General features: G+C 39.9%; 1 protein-coding gene across 2 annotated transcripts in view; it reads left to right on the top strand.

Moving 5' to 3' along the window:
* Window positions 1-18,827, top strand: part of LOC137305688 (activating transcription factor 7-interacting protein 1-like) — a 166,571-nt gene that overhangs the window by 35,515 nt on the left and 112,229 nt on the right. For both annotated transcript variants that reach the window (XM_067974593.1, XM_067974594.1), the window contains exon 2: window positions 2,129-2,177. The gene's annotated coding sequence lies outside the window, so the exon portion shown is untranslated. The remainder of the gene's footprint in view (window positions 1-2,128; window positions 2,178-18,827) is intronic.

The raw sequence follows: 18,827 nt of genomic DNA, 5'->3' as shown, positions 1-18,827 counted from the left end.
TCAGCCCCCCTCTAGGCCAAGTGGTTACTATTTATTCACATGAGCCTCAACGGTGAGTATGGACAGCTGTTGAACTGCGGGGGACATCTAGGGTATCATAACCGAGCCTGAGATCCACATGCAAACTTCCAGGAGGGGTTGCTGGATAACAATCAGGAGTAGAAACTTCGGCTTTATTTTTTTCCTTTCCTAACTGCGAAGCAAACTGTAGTGCCTCTACCACTGCTCTAACAGAGATCAACTAACTCAGCATAGATTGAGGATTGCGCTTGAAATATTCCTAGTCTGTATAACTAAATTACTGCAGAAAAACTCACTTAGCCATGAGGGCAACCATTTCCAGATCTTTTACTTTTTGGTGCTATGTTGTTGGGAAGTTAAGTTTGTAATTTATGGTGAATAATGTCTGACCTCAAGATGTACAGTGTCATGTGACTTTAATGAGAATACAGGTAATTATATGTATTATGCTTTTATCATGTTTTGGAATTTTTTGTCTGTTTTACTATGAGAAGGATTTGGAAATGAGTTACATTTAAATGGTGTGTTTTAAATTAGAGCTGGTTTCTACAAGTTTAAATTCTCCTCATTGCTATATGGTGCAGCCACTGAGTGAAAGGGGAATTTTAAATGTTAAGGAGACACGACGACTGGAAGCAACAGTTACATTCACATCTATTATTGTGAAGACATATTTATTTGAGGCCAGCATGGGTTGTCAGCCGAGAATCCATTCTGAGTGGGGGGGGGGGAGGGGCAGGGGCAAGGCGGGGAAAGGGGTAGTAGTTGGTTTTGTTAACCAGGCCTACTGGTGAATCACTAAATAGGAAAGAAATTGCAGGGACAGCCTACTCACGTCTTGTGGTCAGAAGTAACAAAAAGATAAAAATACATGTCCGAAGTCAGTCCAGTTAAGTCTGGAAAGAGAGCTCAAACTAATGTTGGAAAATTCATTCATCATAAGCACACAGCCAGTCAGAACCAGAAGGCTGACCAGAAAGTTTAATTAGCCCACTAATGTGGGATATGTGGTGTCATTTATTATTTTTCTTCACGAGGAAGGGGTTGAAGTGAGGTGAACTTTGATTATAACTGTTACTCTATATGTTCATTTGCTGTCTGGAAAATGTAAATCACCTCAATAATTCATATCTGGACTCTTCTAACTAAAGTGTTTTCGCTCCGCCTACTGAAGTATTGGAGAAGCTCATGTGAAGGCACATGCAAAAGACATGATATACAGTTCAGATCACAGTGGAGTTCCATTGCTCCACCCCTAGCTTATGCTATATGATTAGATATTGGGCAGTATGGGCACACTTCTGAACATAGGGCATGGGGACCACTTGCAGGAGTGACCAGTACTTTGAACCTGAGAGAATATCTAAGGCAGTCCTTAGATTTATAACAGCTATAGTTCATTTGTAACAGCTGTAGTTCATTGTTCCCACTGGTCCATCAGGTTTTAGGCAAATCTAGCTGGTTTGCATTGGAAAATAAGATAATATTCCCTGTCCAAAGTGTGATGGTACACTGCATGTTATAGCTGTAATGAAACGTATTAATCAAAATGTCCTTCTTTCGAAACTGCACATAGCGGTGGTTCTGAGGGATATAATGCAGCTCTCCAAGCTCTCTGATAATTGGAAAATCTCCTTGACAATGGAAAGGACTGTAGAAATGCATAAACAGTTACTTGACCATATTAATGTAGAAATGCATGACCTTTGTGATACTGGTCTGAGTGTGTTAGTGCATTGGTATAGTGTTAAGTTTCGACAGGACAAAATAATCACTAATAATTTGCAGTCTCTCCCACACCCAAACCCAATGTCCAGCCTCAGCCCAATACTAAAATTTGCAATACCTGATATATTCTAAAACAATATATTGTCTGTCTTTCATCTTTTGTTTATAGAACCTTAGACAAGGTACTTGGTGCAACCTGATAATTATTAATGCACTATGCAGTAACTGTTAGTGGGCTGAATAAAATTGCAGCTGTACTCTTGTCACAGCCAGTGCTGCGTTAATGAGATTTGTTTGTTGTAAATTTTCTCTCTGGTTAATGCTGCATATTAGACTCTATTGAACAGAGTACCTAATAGTATTTTTCTATTTCTTTCAGGAGAGACCAAAGTGAAACGCTGAATGGTCTGCTTGAAATAAACTGAAAGGTATGGTTGTCTTTGGGATTTTTATGTTAATAAATTAGCAATTTCAGTTACAATTGAAGCTCAATCAAGAATACTATATATAATATATACATACACAAAATAAGCTTGTTACATTTTTCTCCGGTTGTGGCGCAAAGGAAACTGGTCTAATTGCGCATATAATTACAATTGTGTTGTGGCTGTAATGATGGATTATAGTGACATCCACACACATTCTGCTCGGCATGTTTGTGATTTTTTTTCTTCTCCCTCTGTTTGTGGTGGGATATGGATCCCATGCAGCGTTTGATGCCTCACTCAATTGGCCATTCTTTGTGAACCTAGACACGACTTGATGGGCATCATTGCTGAGCCTCTTCCTGTCCTCTCGTAACACCCATGCAAGTTTACTTTCTAGCGTGGGTCAATGGGTGGTGTTTAGGAGTAGGACCCCGATTAACATTCTTCCTTGCCCCTTCCTTCGCAACACTGAGGCCAAGAGTGCCACAGCACAGATCAGAGATCAAAGCTAGGATCTTGTGGTCTGTATAGCTCAGTACTACACCATGCAGCGAAACTACTAACTGGACCATTGCAGAACCGATGCACTCAATCAACGGGGATGTGATATAAGGGCAATCGTAGCATGCAAAGAAAAAGTGCATCAAATTGGACAGAGTTTCAACTGCAATATTTTGAGCACCATTTCAGTTTTATGTCCCTTTTGGATCTAAGCTCTAGTCCACTGTTGTCAATATCTGGAATAGTGGTAGTGTCATATGTACCTGAGTATAATTATTGGAGGAAGTTCATTTGATTTCATCATTGTTTAGGAAATTGAAATTCAACAGATTCTTACAATAGACTTGAGGTTTTTAACGGACAGAGTGTATGGATAATGTACAATTGAAACTTGGAGGATTTCAACTTCTAAAAAGAGCTAATGACCATGTTATAGGAAATACTGGAGAGTTTATTTTATATAAAATCAACTGTTAAAATTAATCCCAATACAACTTCTGACCTAATCACATTGCATACAAGCTGGAGCCAAATGTCTACGCTCCACCTTGACATATCCGTTTACTAAAACAATGGTGAAGCACGCACAAGAAAGGTAAGAAGTTAATGTGTCTGCATATTTTACAGAATAACACTTGTTTGTTTTGGGGCAACCAGACAGTTCTGAATCAATGATATTGGGGTACTCCCAAAGCTTTGATCTCACAATTTGATGTACTTTTCCTTGACGTGTTGCAGTATCAGATCAAGTTACATGTACTACAGAGGATTAAAAATTCACTTACACTAGATATTTCTATTTTACTGAATTAAAGGGAATATTTTTTCCTGGAAAAATTAGGTTGGAAATTGGGATTCCTTTCCTATATCTTGCTCCCCCTCAAAAAATCCCATATAATGAGGTTTAAAAGCTCTCTTACAGCTGTCTAAATTCAATAAATGAATAAATCTAACTTGCAACTGAGAAGATGTCAGGGGTTGTAATTGTGTGATACTTAAAACAGGCGCTTCATCCACAGCAGGTTTATTTAATGATGCTTATAGGCAGTTGCACGCTGACATTTTGGAAACTACGCTTTTGGTGTATAACACCCACAGGGGAAAATTCCAGGGGACAGCACTGGTAACTTTTGAAACTGTGCACCAGTTGCTGTATTAGTGTGCAGAATTTCAGCGTGGGGAAGTGACGTTTCATGCTGAAATATATCAGCTTAAAGGGACTAACAATGGTACGATTTTTCCAAATAAAACACAACTGGTACAATCCTAACTGAACTTTTGACGCATTTCTGAAATTGATTTAAAATGTGCATGCTGGGCAGGGCGGGGGGAGAAGTAAGGCTGTTAGAATCGTAGAATCATAGAAAATTTACGGCACAGGAGGCCATTTGGCCCATCGTGTCCGCGCTGGCTGAGGAACGAGCCACCCAGTCTTATCCCACTTTCCTGCATTTGGTCCATAGCCCTGCAGGTCACGGCTCTTCAGGTGCACATCAAGGTATTTTTTAAATGAGTTGAGGGTTTCTGCCTCTACCACCCTCTAAGGCAGTGAGTTCCAGACCGCCACCACCCTCTGGGTGAAAAAATATTTCCTCGTTTCTGCTCTAATCCTTCTACCAATCACTTGTAATGAGTACACTCCCAAGCCATTCCCTGTACCGTCACATGCCTTGTTCTATATTTAGCAAGTCTTATATCCTCATGGAATGTAGCTCTGTCTGTGCACAATTTTAAAATCCTCTCCAGTTCTGATCCTTCACGCAAATAGCCTGGTACTATGGCATACTGAATTTGGTCTGTGTGTGCACATAACTCCCATTGTAACCGTATCTACAGCTTTAAAATGAGGTCTGGATGTTGTCACAATGACGTAATTAAGTGTGAAGTGATATTGAAGTGGCAAACTAAGGAAGTCACGTGTTTGATCCCTGGTCTGTGCTGAGGTATGTGATTTCAGCCAATGGGCTGATGCATTTGGCCTTCATCTCAATGGACTAAGAAGGAAGGGATCTTGCTTCTAATTGTTACCCAGTGAACACTACTGAAAAATATGTCTGATAATGGATGAGAACAAAATCCAGTTTTGCTGTGATTCCCTCAAGTACGAATAGTCTGCTGACCCTTATTGTCTAGATTTACACATGAATAATGGCCATATGGACAAGGTACTTTGTGGAGGCTGACTTGGTCTGGCAAGTCATGCTGCAGCATGGTTACACGGGTCTAAAGAGATTGGAGAAAATAGTGGAGCTGGAGGAGGGGAAAGAGGGGATATGAATTACACTTGGGCGCATGTGAAATTCGCAGTTGAATTACTAGTCACATCTGTAATGCAACCTACCATGAGGTTCCAAGTATCTGCCTTCTATGTCCTATGAGCAGAGCAGCAAAGCATAAGAACACAATCATCTCCAAGTTCCCCTTCAAGTCGCACACCATTCTGACTTGGAAATATATCGCTGTTGCTTCACTGTTGCTGAGTCAATATCCTCGAATTTCCTACCGAGCACCATCACCAGAAGGACGGCAGCACTTCAAGAAGAAGGCCAACTACCACCATCTCAAGACAACTAGGAATGGGAAGTAAATGAAACTTTTCCAGCATCTCCCAGATTCAAGAATAAACTAATGGGTTTAATTAAAAGCCAAGAACAGTAGAATCAAGTTTTCTTACTCTGACCTGAAAGTCATGTTACTCTCTGGTAAACTCACTTGAATGTCCTTCTGTTTTAAACACAGTTTAGAATTTTGCACGAGTTTAGATCCAAATCATTCAGCCTTGGAGTGAAGAGAAAGCAAGGCTAAAGTCCTCCCGTCTTTAAGAGACTAACTCATTGTTTGCCATATTTTTCCCCCATGCTCTCTCCACAGCTGTATTTCTCTGGTAACCAGCACCAGTTGTGACCTTGTACAGCTCTCAAAAAAAAAGAGAATTTATTGAGTAATTCCTGCATCCTTATTAGGTCTGTGGGAATATTTTCAATCTGTTTCACCCCTCCAATCTTGAGGAAAAACAAGCTCTGGAGTTTAAACAGGATAACCTATACCAAATTGATTCCTTTTCCTCATACTGACTGGGAGCTTGAATCATTGCAATTTTGCAGCAAGGCTCGAAGATCCACTAAGGCTTGGACGATCAAAGTATTGATCATGAGCTGTAAGCTTCTATCATGCTGGACTTCTGTTCTCCCCATTCTTGGCAGAAAAAGCCCATCAAAGAAACAGGGCAAAAGTTATCAAGATCAAAGCATCAATCCTGATTTACTGCAGTGCCTGTACCAAGTGAAAATCCAAATACAGTGACAATCAAATTGAGTTGTTCTCACTGATCAAGTGAGTGTCAATGTAGCAGGTAACATTCAATCTTTTGACATTGGCTTGCATCCTCTGAGTTTTGAGTATTTTCATCCTATTATACTAAGTACAATAGAAAGCCATCAACCTAATAAACCTTGCAAACTCTGAGCCTTGCTGATCATGGAAGATATCTAGTAGTTCACTTGGCTCCTTTTTCTTTTTCTCTTTGGCTTTTTTATTTATTTTTATTTTTTACTTCACTTCGCCTTTGTTCTATCTCCTTTTCTATCGTATTCTGTTTTCCAGATGTTTAGTCCTTTTTCACCAGGCTAGATTTGGTTGGGGTTTTGACATTACAAAGGAAATAGCTAACATATGATGTCCTTGATTGCTTTTCATTTTTTTATGTAGTTTGATTCTAATTAACTGGTACTACTTTTCATTTCTGTCTCATTCCATTCCCTTGTACGCACCTTCTAAACATAACCTGCTCCAAAGCCATGCTGACCAGTTGCTAGGAGGCAAACAAGACTTGTTTGGGGTGACTGAATTTCAATCTGGATGCTCTCCCAGTCTGACAACCGACTGGACTTTTGTCTTTAGGGTCTAGGTAAGCTGGTTCTCGTTGGGGTTGAGATGCTTCCAAGGTGACAAGCCTGACAACCGAGGCTCTGAACCAAGTCAACCCTCTGTGGCAAACTCACTAATCCAGTACCTAGACCAGGTAGGTCCACGGTAATCCAGGGTATTGTTAATGATTGGCCATTAGTAGCCAGCCTTACTAATGGAACTTGAATGGGTAGACCAGTCACTGAGGGCTGCTCCAAGTAATCTTGGAAGCCAATTCCTCAGTCAATATGGTGGTCCTACCTGGGAAAGCGGTGGGAAGCAGCTTTTGTAAGCTTGCATGATTTTAGTTGGTTAGGTTCCAGCAGTGACCCTATGGTCACATGGGAGTCCCTAAGCCTTGGTTCTGCCAACTTGCTGCTAGCCTCTCTGGACTTGGGCAAGTGGGATGTGTCCCTATGGGGAGAGTGTGTGTAAACCATATTTGGAAAGCAAGAACCATACAGGTGGGTCCAGATGTCTCAGTAGCTCGATTTGAAGACTCTTAAACATGGCGATGGGGTTTTGCACAGAACAGACACCTGGCTGACCAAAAAGAAATGTATCCCAGTGGAACACAGCTCATCGTATGGGGAGTTCTAAGTGTATAGTCACAACATACCACATTGGAGCTGCGATGTATTGATATTGCACAGGAAGTTCTAGCAGTGGTGAGCCTGGTCCTGTCATTACTTTATTGACTTTCTCTCAGTTTTAAATGCGGAGTGTTTTGCTGGTTTCTTTGCTGCTCAGAACAATTTATTTTAGCCACCTGACCTAATGCCTAACCAGAATTAGTGGTAAACATTGTGGGAATTAGTTCCATTTTTTTCCCCTTGCCCCCTCCCAAAACAAACTCACCAGTTTGATTATCATAGTCACAATGACTTCAAGTCCCATTATTTAACATTAAATCAAATTGTTAGGCATAGCCCAGTTCATCCCTTTCCCACCATATCCACCCAGTTCTTGTTTTACTACGTCTTTCATGTGACGCTGTGTTGGTAGCACAGTACAGTGGCTGCTGGGAAAGTCTTTTTGAAATGGAAGAAGTATTAAATTGCAAATAAGGGAAGATTATGGAAGAATTTTCCCCCATGTTTTCTATCATTTTTCCTACTTTCTCTTCTGAAGCCAATGACTCAGGTTGGGTTATAGGTCCATGGGTGCCAGCACCCTCTGATAACTAACTGAAGTGGTCAATCTCTGTGCAAGTACAGACATTTATTTGGTTGGAGAGGTGGGAAGGCACCACACGTCATCTCAACCAAACATTACCCTGTGTCATCTACATTCAAACACACACTTTCCAGCAGAAGCCCTATATCTCATTTAAGGTCAGTTGCAGTTTTCCATTGCTGTCCAGTTGAGATGCACTAACTTGGCATAGATCAGGGATTGAACCTGGGACCTGGCTGGTCTGCATGGCAGAATGCCACACTATCTATTGCACTTAGCCACTGACTTGATGGGGGACTGAGGGCAGATTGTTTGTTTATCCTGATGCTCAGAATAATATTGCAATTATTGAATATTTGTGAATTCCCCACTGCAAACTATCCCACTCTAAGCAATTGTACCATATAAACAAAATTGTAATGATGCTTCTCATTTCAATTTCTCACTTTCTGAAAAGACCTGGCCAATTGTGAAAGGTTGTGCACTAAGGAGGGATCCTAGTGGACAGCGCTACTTGTGCTTGGTACCAGAACATCAGTAATGAATTTCCAGATACATTTTCAAATAAACTGTTAAAAGTTGCACAGTTTGGTTAAAATGAGGCAAGGGGATGAATTTTCACTTTTACAGCGGGGCAGAAAACGAGCGGTAGCGGATCGGCCGCCTGTCTTACAACACCGTCTGATTTTCATTTCCATTGACTAGAAATGGGAAGCCGATTCGCTACCATCAGTTTTCTGTCCAGCGGTAAAGGTGAAAATTCACTGCAAGGACTCCCTACATTGTGTTAAACATTTGCCTTGTTCTACCAAACAAGGTAATAGAGGCAGAAACATTGGGGTTACTCAGAATACAATTAGTTATGATGGGAGAGTTACTATACTAATAAGAACATAAGCAGGAGTAGGCCATATGACCCCTTGTGCCTGCTCCGTCATTTAATAAGATCAGGCTGATCTTCGATCTCAACTGCACTTTCCTGCCCGATCCTCATATCCCTTGATTGCCTTAGAATCCAAAAATCTGTCAGTCTCAGTCTTGAATATATCCAATGGCTGAGCATCCACAGCTCTCTGAGGTAGAGAATTCCAAATATTCACGATGCTCTGAGTGAAGACATTCCTCCTTATCTCAGTCCTAAATCACCAGCCCCTTATCCTGAGACTATGCCCTCTAGTTCTATGAAAGGGAAATCATGTTTGACAAATCTATTAGTTTTTTGAGGGTATAACTAGCCGAGTAGATAAGGGGGAACCAGTGGATGTAGTATATTTGGATTTTCAAAAGACATTCAATAAGGTGCCACATAAGAGGTTTGTACACAAGATTATTGCTCATGGGATTGGAGGTAATATATTAGCATGGACTGAGGATTGGTTAACGGACAGAAAACAGAGAGTAGGAATAAACAGGTCATTTTTGGGTTGGCAGGTTGTAACGAGTGGGATATCGCAGGGATCGGTGCTTGGGCCTCGGCTGTTTAAAATTTATATTAATGACTTAGATGAAGGCACCGAGTGTAAAGTATCCAAATTTGCTGACGATTCAAAGCTAGGTAGGAAAGTAAGCTGAGAGGAGGACGCAAAGAGTCTGTAAAGGAATATTGACAGGTTAGGTGAGTGGACAAGAAGGTGGCAGATGGAGTATAATGTGGGGAAATGTGAGGTTATTCAATTTGGGAGGAAAAGTAGAAAAACGGAATATTTTTTAAATGGTGAGATACTATTAAATGTTGGTGTTCAGAGGGATTTGGGTATCCTTGTACATGAAACACAGAAAATTAGCATGAAGATACAGCAAGCGGTTAGAAAGGCAAATGGTATAATGGCCTTTATTGGAAGGGGGTTGGAGTACAAGAGTAAGGAAGTCTTGCTGCAATTGTACAGGACTTTGGTGAGACCACACCTGGAGTACTGTGTACAGTTTTGGTCTCCTTACCGAAGGCGGGATGTACTTGCCTTAGGGGCAGTGAAATGAAGGTTCACTAGATTGATTCCTGGGATGAGAGGGTTGTCTTTTGAAGAAAGATTGAATAGAATGGGCCTGTACTCTCTGGAGTTTAGAAGAATGAGAGGTGATCTCGTTGAAACATACAAGAGGGCTGGAGAGGATGTTTCCCCTGGCTGAAGAGTCTAGAGCTAGCGGACATAGTCTCAGGATAAGGGATCGGACATTTATGACTGAGGAGGAATTTCTTCACTCAGAGGGTCGTGAATATTTGGAATTCTCTACCCCAGAGGGCTGTGGATGCTGAATCGTTGAGTATATTCAAGACTGATGTGGATAGATTTTTTGGATTCTAAGGGAATCTAGGGATATGGGGATCAGGCGGGAAAGTGGAGTTGAGGTTGAGGATCCGCCATGATCTTATTAAATGGTGGAGGAGGCTTGAGGGGCCGAATGGCCTACTCCTCCTATTTCTTACATTCTTAAAACTGTGTTGACTCTGCCTAATCATATTATGATTTTCTAAGTGCCCTGTTACTTCATCCTTAATAATAGATTCTAGCATTTTCCCTACTACTGATGTTAGGCTAACTGGCCTATAGTTCCCTGTTTTCTCTCTTCCCTCTTTCTTGAATAGTGGGGTTACATTTGCTACCTTCCAATCCATAATACCGTTCTAGAATCCAGGGAATTCTGGAAGGTCAAAAGCAATGCATCCACTATCTCTGCAGCCACCTTTTTTAAAACCCTAGGATGTAGGCCATCAGGTCCAGGGGATTTGTTGGCTTTTAGTCCCATTCATTTTTCTAAAAAATTTTCTTTATTAATCTTAATTACTTTCATTAGCCCCTTGGTTCCCCACTATTTCTGGTATGTTTTTTGTGTCTTCTACTGTGAAGATAATACAAAATATTTGTTTAATGTCTCTGCCATTTCCTTATTCCCCATTATAGTTTCTCCTGTCTCTGCCTTTAAGGGACCCACGTTTACTTTTGCAACTCGCTTCATTTTTATATATTTTTATAGAAGCTCTTACAGTCTGTTTTTATATTTCTTGCTAGTTTACTCTCGTATTCAATTTTCTCCCTCTATCAATTTCTTGGTTATCCTTTGCTGATTTCCAAAACCCTCCCAATCCTCAGGTTTACTACTCTTTTTAGCAACAAAGTCTCTTTTAATCTAATACTATCCTTAACGGTTAGCCATGGTTGGATCACTTTTCCTGTGGAGTTTGTATTCCTCAAGGGTATGTATATTCGCTGGGAATTATGAATTATTTCTTTAAATGTTTGCCATTGTTTATCTACCATCATATCTTTTAATCTAATTTCCTAATCTACCATAGCCAACTCGCATTCTAGAATGATGTACTTCAATAGGTCAAATGGCCTTTTCTTATCTGACTTTTCTTGTGTTCTATTAATTATGTAATAAAAGGTGTCATACACTGCACTTATTGGGTGAAAAAAATGCGTTTCCAATAAGTGGGTTGAAGTATGTAGTTTAGCAAGCTGATGTCTCCATTCTGTACCCATTCTCTAGTCATTGTTTTGAACATTGGCTGTAGATAAACAATTTGACAACACTCATCGGTTTGTACCCTAATTTTCAGTGTGGAACGCACAGAGGCAGCCAAATACTAACATAGTAAAGGAACATGCACTTTAAAATCCAATAGGATAAGGGTACAGGTGATTTTTCAAGGAAACCTCGGTGGAGACTTACAATGATTTCTGACAAAAGATTTAGAATGCCACTGTAGAGCTTCAGCGTTGGTAATTTGTTCAAGCCAGTACCACAGTGACATTAGCGTTCACTGTTTAAATGGCCCTAATGGGGGGGGGGGGGATAAAACGAAGAATCAAATTGTTATTCTCTAATGTTTTGACTTTAAAAGGGATGCTGATTGTGACATCTGCTTAATCCAGGTAATTCAGAGAACCCTGGTTTTAATCATTGTGTATGTGAGACTTTGGAGTGGGAGAAGAAAAGAGCTGCTTGGCTTCCGTGTAAGGAAATGCTCATATAACAGGCATTTGGGACTATTGGAAAAGATGCAGGAAGATTGAGCCCCTTTGTTTATGGGTATAGAGGTTCCATGAGCCCATAGTCAAAACCAGTTGACTTTTCAGTTCTGTTCAAGATGTGCTATTGCTTTTCTTGTATTTTTTTGTCAGCTCTAGCACTGAAATGTATCCAGTTTCAGCGCACACTGGGTACAGCCTTTTGAAGCTACCTGAAAATATCAACCAGCTGAACATATAAGTACTAACCCTTTTACCCAATGTGCACTCCCAGCACAGAACTTTACCTACCAACAGCAGAGGTCAGGAAATCATGGGCAAGTTCCCTACGATTTTTTGTCCAGGAACTTTAATATGCAATGCTGGCAGACAAGACTCTGCACCAGGAGTGCAGATTTAGAAAATCATCCCACAGGCCTTACCCGTTCCATCTGGTGCTGCAAAGACCGTCTGTAAACAGTTACTGTATGTAAAGAATGTAATGTACTGTGCAGTGGAGACAGAATTGTGCAACATTTCCCAGTGTTTCTGGGTGAGAGTGAGGTTCTTTTTAATCACTCTGAAAGCATTTTAACTTGTAGCTGTGCACCCAATCACCCGATGAACTCTTTCTTCTCTAATTTTCAAAGATCTGCAGTATTTGGATCTGGAATTGGATTAGGTTTCATGTCCTATCTGGATTCCAGCAATATCAGTCCCCTGTGTTCTCCTCAGACCAAAACACATCTGTTTGAGCTACTACCCCTGTACCCCCTGACCTGCTTTAACTTTTAACTGGCTGAAGCCCAAAAAACATCACCTTCACTTGGCTGAATGGCAGAAACTTCCCGAAGCTACCTCACTAAAATACCATGGTGCACAAAATATTTTACTTTTCAATGTAAGTCAGCTAGAAAATGCACCGAATAACTTACTTTATTTTAAACTGTAGGCAGCAGCACTGCAAACACGTATAATACTGAAACTACTGTTTGAAGATTGAAACTAGAGTACCCAAAAATTGCAGCTTGGCAGATCTATTCATTAACTTTAGTATGACATTGACTGAAAGTGACATGGCTATTTGGGAAAGGGAAATTTCAGAGCAAGTGATGGACTTTAAGTGAGTTTCAACTAGCTTTGAACCTCTTTACTGCCTGGGAGGTTTAATTCAGTTAAGATGCATTCATTTGATCAGAATTAGAACTCAACTGTTTAAATTCTGGCTCTGCCACAAATGATAATATGAATTCAAACACCAATTTTTACACTCAAAACGTTGTGTTTAATATAACACTGATGCAATGCCGAGACCTGCATCCATGGGGTGAGTAATGCTGAGTGTAGAAAAATGCAGGCACTTGCATCCATGTATTGGGTAATACTGCAGTGCAGAAGAAATGCAGGGATATGCATCCATGCGGTGAGTAATGTTGCAGTGCAGGAATAATGCTGCAGTGCAGAAGAATTGCAGGGACATGCATCCATGCGGTGGGTAATGCTGCAGTGCTGAAGAAATGCAGGGTCGTGCATCCAACGACTTAGTTACCAGTGTTGCTCAAATCATTGCTTGGATAATAAGTCTAAATGGGGTAGAATAGCAGAGGGATCTGGGGGTACAGATACACAAATCACAAAGTAGCGACACAGGTTAATAAGGCCATAAAAAAGGCAAACTAAGCACTGGGTTCATTTCTAGAGGGATAGAATTGAAAAGCAGAGAAGTTATGTAAAACTTGTATTGAACCTTGGATTAGACCATACTTGCAGTACTGTGAACAGTTCTGGTCTCCATATTATAAAAAAGATAGAGGCACTGGAGACGGTGCAAAAAATATTTAGGATGATGCCAGAACTGAGAGGTTATAACTATCAGGAAATATTGAGCAGGCTGGGCCTATTTTCTCTGGAAAAGAGAAGACTGAGGGGTGACCTGATCGAGGCCTTTAAGATAATGAAAGGATTTGATAGGGTAGATGTAGAGAAGCTGTTTCCACTCCTGGGGAGACCAGAACTAGGGGCCATAAATATAAGATAGTCACCAATAAATCCAGTGAAGAAGTCAGGAGAAACTTCTTTATTCAGAGAGTGGTTGGAATGTGGAACTTGCTACCATAAGGAGTAGTTGAGGCGACTAACATAGATGCATTTAAGGGGAAGCTAGATAAATACATGAGAGAGAGAGAGAAAGGAATAAGAGGATATGCTGATAGGGTTAGATGAAGTTGGAAGCAAAGAGTTTCTTTGGGAGCGTATACACCGGCTTGGGCCGAATGGCCTGTTTCTCTGCTGTACATTCTAAGCAATTCTATGTAAAATCCTATCACTTCAAGAGGTTTATTATGGCTTAGAATGGTCCTATCACTATCACTCGATCTACTTTACAGCCAAATAGTTGTTCACATAGAATTAACTTTAAACTACATACTTTAGAACTAAAGTCAATTCCTCTGATGTCTAACTTGTTTGAAGCTGTGCTCAACGGGTTATGTACATTAGTGCTATTGTATTGCATGTGGTGTCTTTTATATTGAAAACAGGAAGCAGACATTTATGGAAAACAGCTTATGTGAAATCCTTGGATTCTGCCTCTCCTCCAACTCTTTTCAGTTTTACATGAATATTGAATTTGCAGTTGGATTATGTGGAGTGGACTTTGGTGATTGAGATGGATATGGGAAAAATATTTTATCAATGAGGATATTACTGACATGGATAGAATAGCCAAAAAACAGAGACCGACTATACTGAAGGCTAGTCACTGCCATCATGGTTTGGAAGAAGCATTTTGTTAATTGGGGAAGGGTTCCGTTTATTTCTGTAGTGGAAACTGAGTTTGAGTCTATATAACAGGACTCAGCAATAACTTTCATGGGGGAGGAGTGGGGAAAGCAGAACTTAAATGTATTCACTTTGGGTCTTTGTTATGGGTTTTAGTGAGGAAGGAACAGTCCAAATAATTACTTTTGGATAATGTCTTTTGCGAGGCTTGCCATTGCAGAATGAATTAAACAATATTGTGAAGTATCTGACCACACTAGGACATTCAAGCTCTTCATTATCAAAGATATGTCACTATAGGTTAACTTTAAAAAAAAATGACAGCTTGAATGTGGTGGGGTGGGGAAAAATACTTTATAGACTGAACCCACAAATAATTAGTTTTCTATCAAAAAGTGGAAAAATGGGTGTGGAAGCAGAGAAGACAGCATCAACACTGTCCTAGAGATAAAGATCTGATAAATTGACTTACCTAATCTAATAAAGCAGTTGAGAGATTTAGTAACCAAATTTGGTGCTGCATTCTTCAAAATCTCATTAGTCATTGAAAAACAATCCTTGACTGGAAACTAGGAACTAATTGTGACACAAGCAAATGCCTCAAGCAGTAATATTTCTGTACTACATTTTTTATTGTGACTGAAGATAGATGGCTTCAAGTTGCTGTATTTTAAGAAATAAATTAGATCCATTGCCTCAATATCTGAAGTAAACAATATACAAAGTTGTCTGGAGATGTCCACATCTCCAAGGGATATATTTTTATTTATGACCTCTAGTTTTGGACTCTCCCACAAGTGGAAACATTTTCTCTACGTCAAGCTAATTGCATCAGAACCTACCTTGTGTCCTTAAAGTGCTAATGTGTGCAAGGTTGCTAGCTGGAGAGAAGATGAAACTCATTATTTTTGATTGCTGAACCATTAAAGGAGTTTTCCACCAGATATGCATAGTATTAGATCCTGACCAGGTATCGTGAACAAACAATTCCAACAGACTGCCAAGGGGCTGCTGTTCCTTCCCAATCCATTTGCGTGACAAGCTTGATTAATATTATGGGAGTCTGTCTACTAACAAAGAGCCTCTTCAATCTTGTGTTGATTTGCCTTTTGGCGACCCAGAAAAATTGAAAAAAGGAGTGGGTTTTCCCTGTATCTTCCAGTTTCTTGTTTGACTGCCTGTTTCCAGTGGAGGTGGCCTACAAGGTTTCCGTGAAAAGTCTTTGCCATATAACATTTCAGAGATTCCTTTGAAAGATTACGAAAAGGGCCGCTAAGATTTTGGATTCTTATTTTTTGGAACAGTTTAAGCATTGCCTAAACAATTATACTGTTGGTTATTTGTTCCATTCTTTTGATTCAGTGTAATAATTTTTCTTGTAAGTAAAATTGACAATTTAATTACTGCCTAAATGCAACACCCAACAGTGATTTTATTTTACCTTTCAGAGCAGACAGATAATGTGGCAATCTATGATTGGTGCAAAATACTGACGTAGAAGGATAATTGAGTCCAGTGGCACACTTAACCCATTCAGGTCACACATCAGAAAGCAAATTTCAGTTCATGGGTCTGTTTATAGAAAATGTCTGTGCTATGTACATGAACAAAAAGTGTTGCCCACATTGTAACATTAATATCAGAAGAAAACAGCGGTGTGAAGGAAACTTCCGCAAATTGCTTGAAGCTTTGTTACACTGGTTCATAATTGCTGGCAGAAGGAGGAATTATCTGTGATCTATATCGATGCACAGTGCAGAATCAATCACTTGATAAAAGAATGGGCACAGGTTTTGAATACTATGGATGGCTGTACTGGAAACAGGAATATGGACTACATTTGGAATGTGTGTCCAAAGTGAAAGTAGATGTATGTTTCCTTTTACTCTTTTCTCCCTTTCGCAAAGTACGTGACCTCCCCTTGGTGGCTTTGCTGAGATTGATTTCCCACCATAGAGGCAATTGTTGTGAACCAATGTCTTGCTACGCTAAAGCACAGTAATGTACAGGAATGCTTGGCAACATGACTGTTATTAACACTTGGTTTTGATATAGTAAAATATTATCTCATCATAACTGGCTGCACTTATAGTTGGAAGCTTCCTATTCAGAGATGCCTTTTTTAAATTTATCTATTTTGAATACTTAATTTTTAAAGATCGGCGTGTCGACGGTTGAAGTGTTTGAAACTCTTTGTCCTGTAGGTTTGTTGAGTTTTTAAACAATTGAAGAACTCTAACCATGAAAGGTAATTGTAATCTTCTAATGAACTTGTGTTTGCATTGACACTATCTTGTCATTGTTAACATACCTCAGTTTGCTCCTTGGTTAGCCAGTAAGTTCAAAGAAGCAAAATATCTTCATAAACACCAGAGTCTTCCAATGCTCTTCAGTTTCTGTTTTTCTACATTTACGGATAAATGGATCAAGTTCCATAAGCAGCAGTTACATAGAAACCATTTTATCAAGACTTTGAGATGTAGAAAGAACTACAGCCTTTTATTTTTAAAAAAAGTCAACACAATTATTTATGTAAACTACTGATTGTGCTGTATAGTATCTTGCTTCTGTGAACTATTTATTAATTCTGGACAGTAATTTAGCTTATACAGAATGGCATAATGGTGTGATATTTTTCAGCTTAATTCTAGATCAGATGGCCTCTGGTATGTAAGCATTGCTGATGGAGCTTGGTTCCTCTTCAGTATATAAATGCAAGTTGTTGTATCTATTCACCCTGCATTTATTGTGGAGTGCATTAGAAGACTCATGATTATGAAAATGTTTTTCTGCTTTAAGGTTCAAGCAATTTCTATAAAGGTGGTGTCTTCTCCTTCACTCCCCAAGCTTGTTGCATTGAACAGCCAAACAACTATTAGGATTTGTCGTAGGACAAGACACAACAGTTTTCAATAGAGACACACATGCTCAGCTGGGTACATTTACAGCTGTTAATTTACAGATGCTGAAATACCCACCCTACTAAATTACTGTCACTGCTGTCACACCAATGCAAGTCTTCCAATGTGAGATGCAGATCACAATTAAAATTATCAGCTGCAATTAGTGACTACGTGGCTTAGTTGATAGCACTGATGCCACAAGAGGGTCATGGGTTCAAGCCCCAATATGAACTTGAGTGCACAATTGAGACTGAGCTGTGTGGTACTGAAGATGTTCAATCGAGGCCCAGTCTGCCTTTTTAGATGGACATGATCATAGCACTGCTTGGAGTATAGGGAGTTCTCCCCGTGCCCTGGCCTTCAATCCTCCCTCAAACCAATGCCACCAAAGACACATTATCTGATCATTCATTCATTTGATGTTTGTGTGCAAGTTGTCTGCTGCATTGGTCTACAGACTAGTCTGCATTTCAAAAAGTAATTTATTGGTTATAAAGTGCTTTGGGATGCCCTGAGGATGTGGTAAAGGTGTTACATAAATTATTGTTTTCCTTTCTTTCCATTTCAAAAGTAACCTGTAGCTTTATTTACGCTTGATCAAAGATACCTAGGCCTAGACAAATCATTGTCAAACAGCCATTTAAGCTGTCAGTAAAGTACCTAGAAACTATTTAAGAACGGAGTTGTCTTCATTTTTAAAATTTGAATGCAAGGTTTACATTTTTAACAGGAAGGATTTTATTTTTGTCAGACATGCCCTAAAGAAGATCCAGCCACTGATATTTGTATGAGATTGTAACAAGGTTTCACCCTATGATTCTTCAATACTGGCTTCTGAGATCTCTTCTCTCATGCTCTTTTTTTTCTCTCTCTCTCTCTCTCTCTCTCTCTCTCTCTCTCTCAAAAACTTTCTTTTTATCCGTATTTCTTCATCCATTAGGCCCAGACTTAATTGGAATTTGCACTGGTGTAGGCCTTTTTGGGACACCGACTCATTCAAAGACATTATTTTTGCTCAGTTCACAACCAGCGGATGGACAACGGGTTTGTCTTTTAGTAAAAATGATGCTGGGTATTACCGATTCCAGTTCTGTGCTTGGTTACAGATTCCTGAAGGTATTCATTCCTTGATAGAGTACAGTTTCATGAGTGCTTGGTGCCCAATTTTCACACTCTGTTTGAGAGTGTCAGCAAGTTGTTTAGCTGGATGGCAGCATAATAGCTGAGCCCAGTGCTGTCCTCAAGTGTGTCTGTCTGTGTCTCTCCTTTTTCTCTCTCCTCTCCCCGCTCTCTCTCTCTTCTCTCTTCCCTACCTTCTCCCATGGAACTCACTGGCTAGTGATAGTGGGATAGAATTTTTCCTTCCCTAAGATGGGGTGCTTGGTCAGAGCTTCTAAAGATAATTAATGCCATAAACATAAAAGAATCAAAAC

Source organism: Heptranchias perlo, chromosome 40, assembly GCF_035084215.1.
Source record: "Heptranchias perlo isolate sHepPer1 chromosome 40, sHepPer1.hap1, whole genome shotgun sequence".
Taxonomy (NCBI): Eukaryota; Metazoa; Chordata; class Chondrichthyes; order Hexanchiformes; family Hexanchidae; genus Heptranchias; species Heptranchias perlo.
The sequence above is the reverse complement of the archived record's forward strand: the minus strand, read 5'-3'. Positions and strand labels throughout refer to the sequence as shown.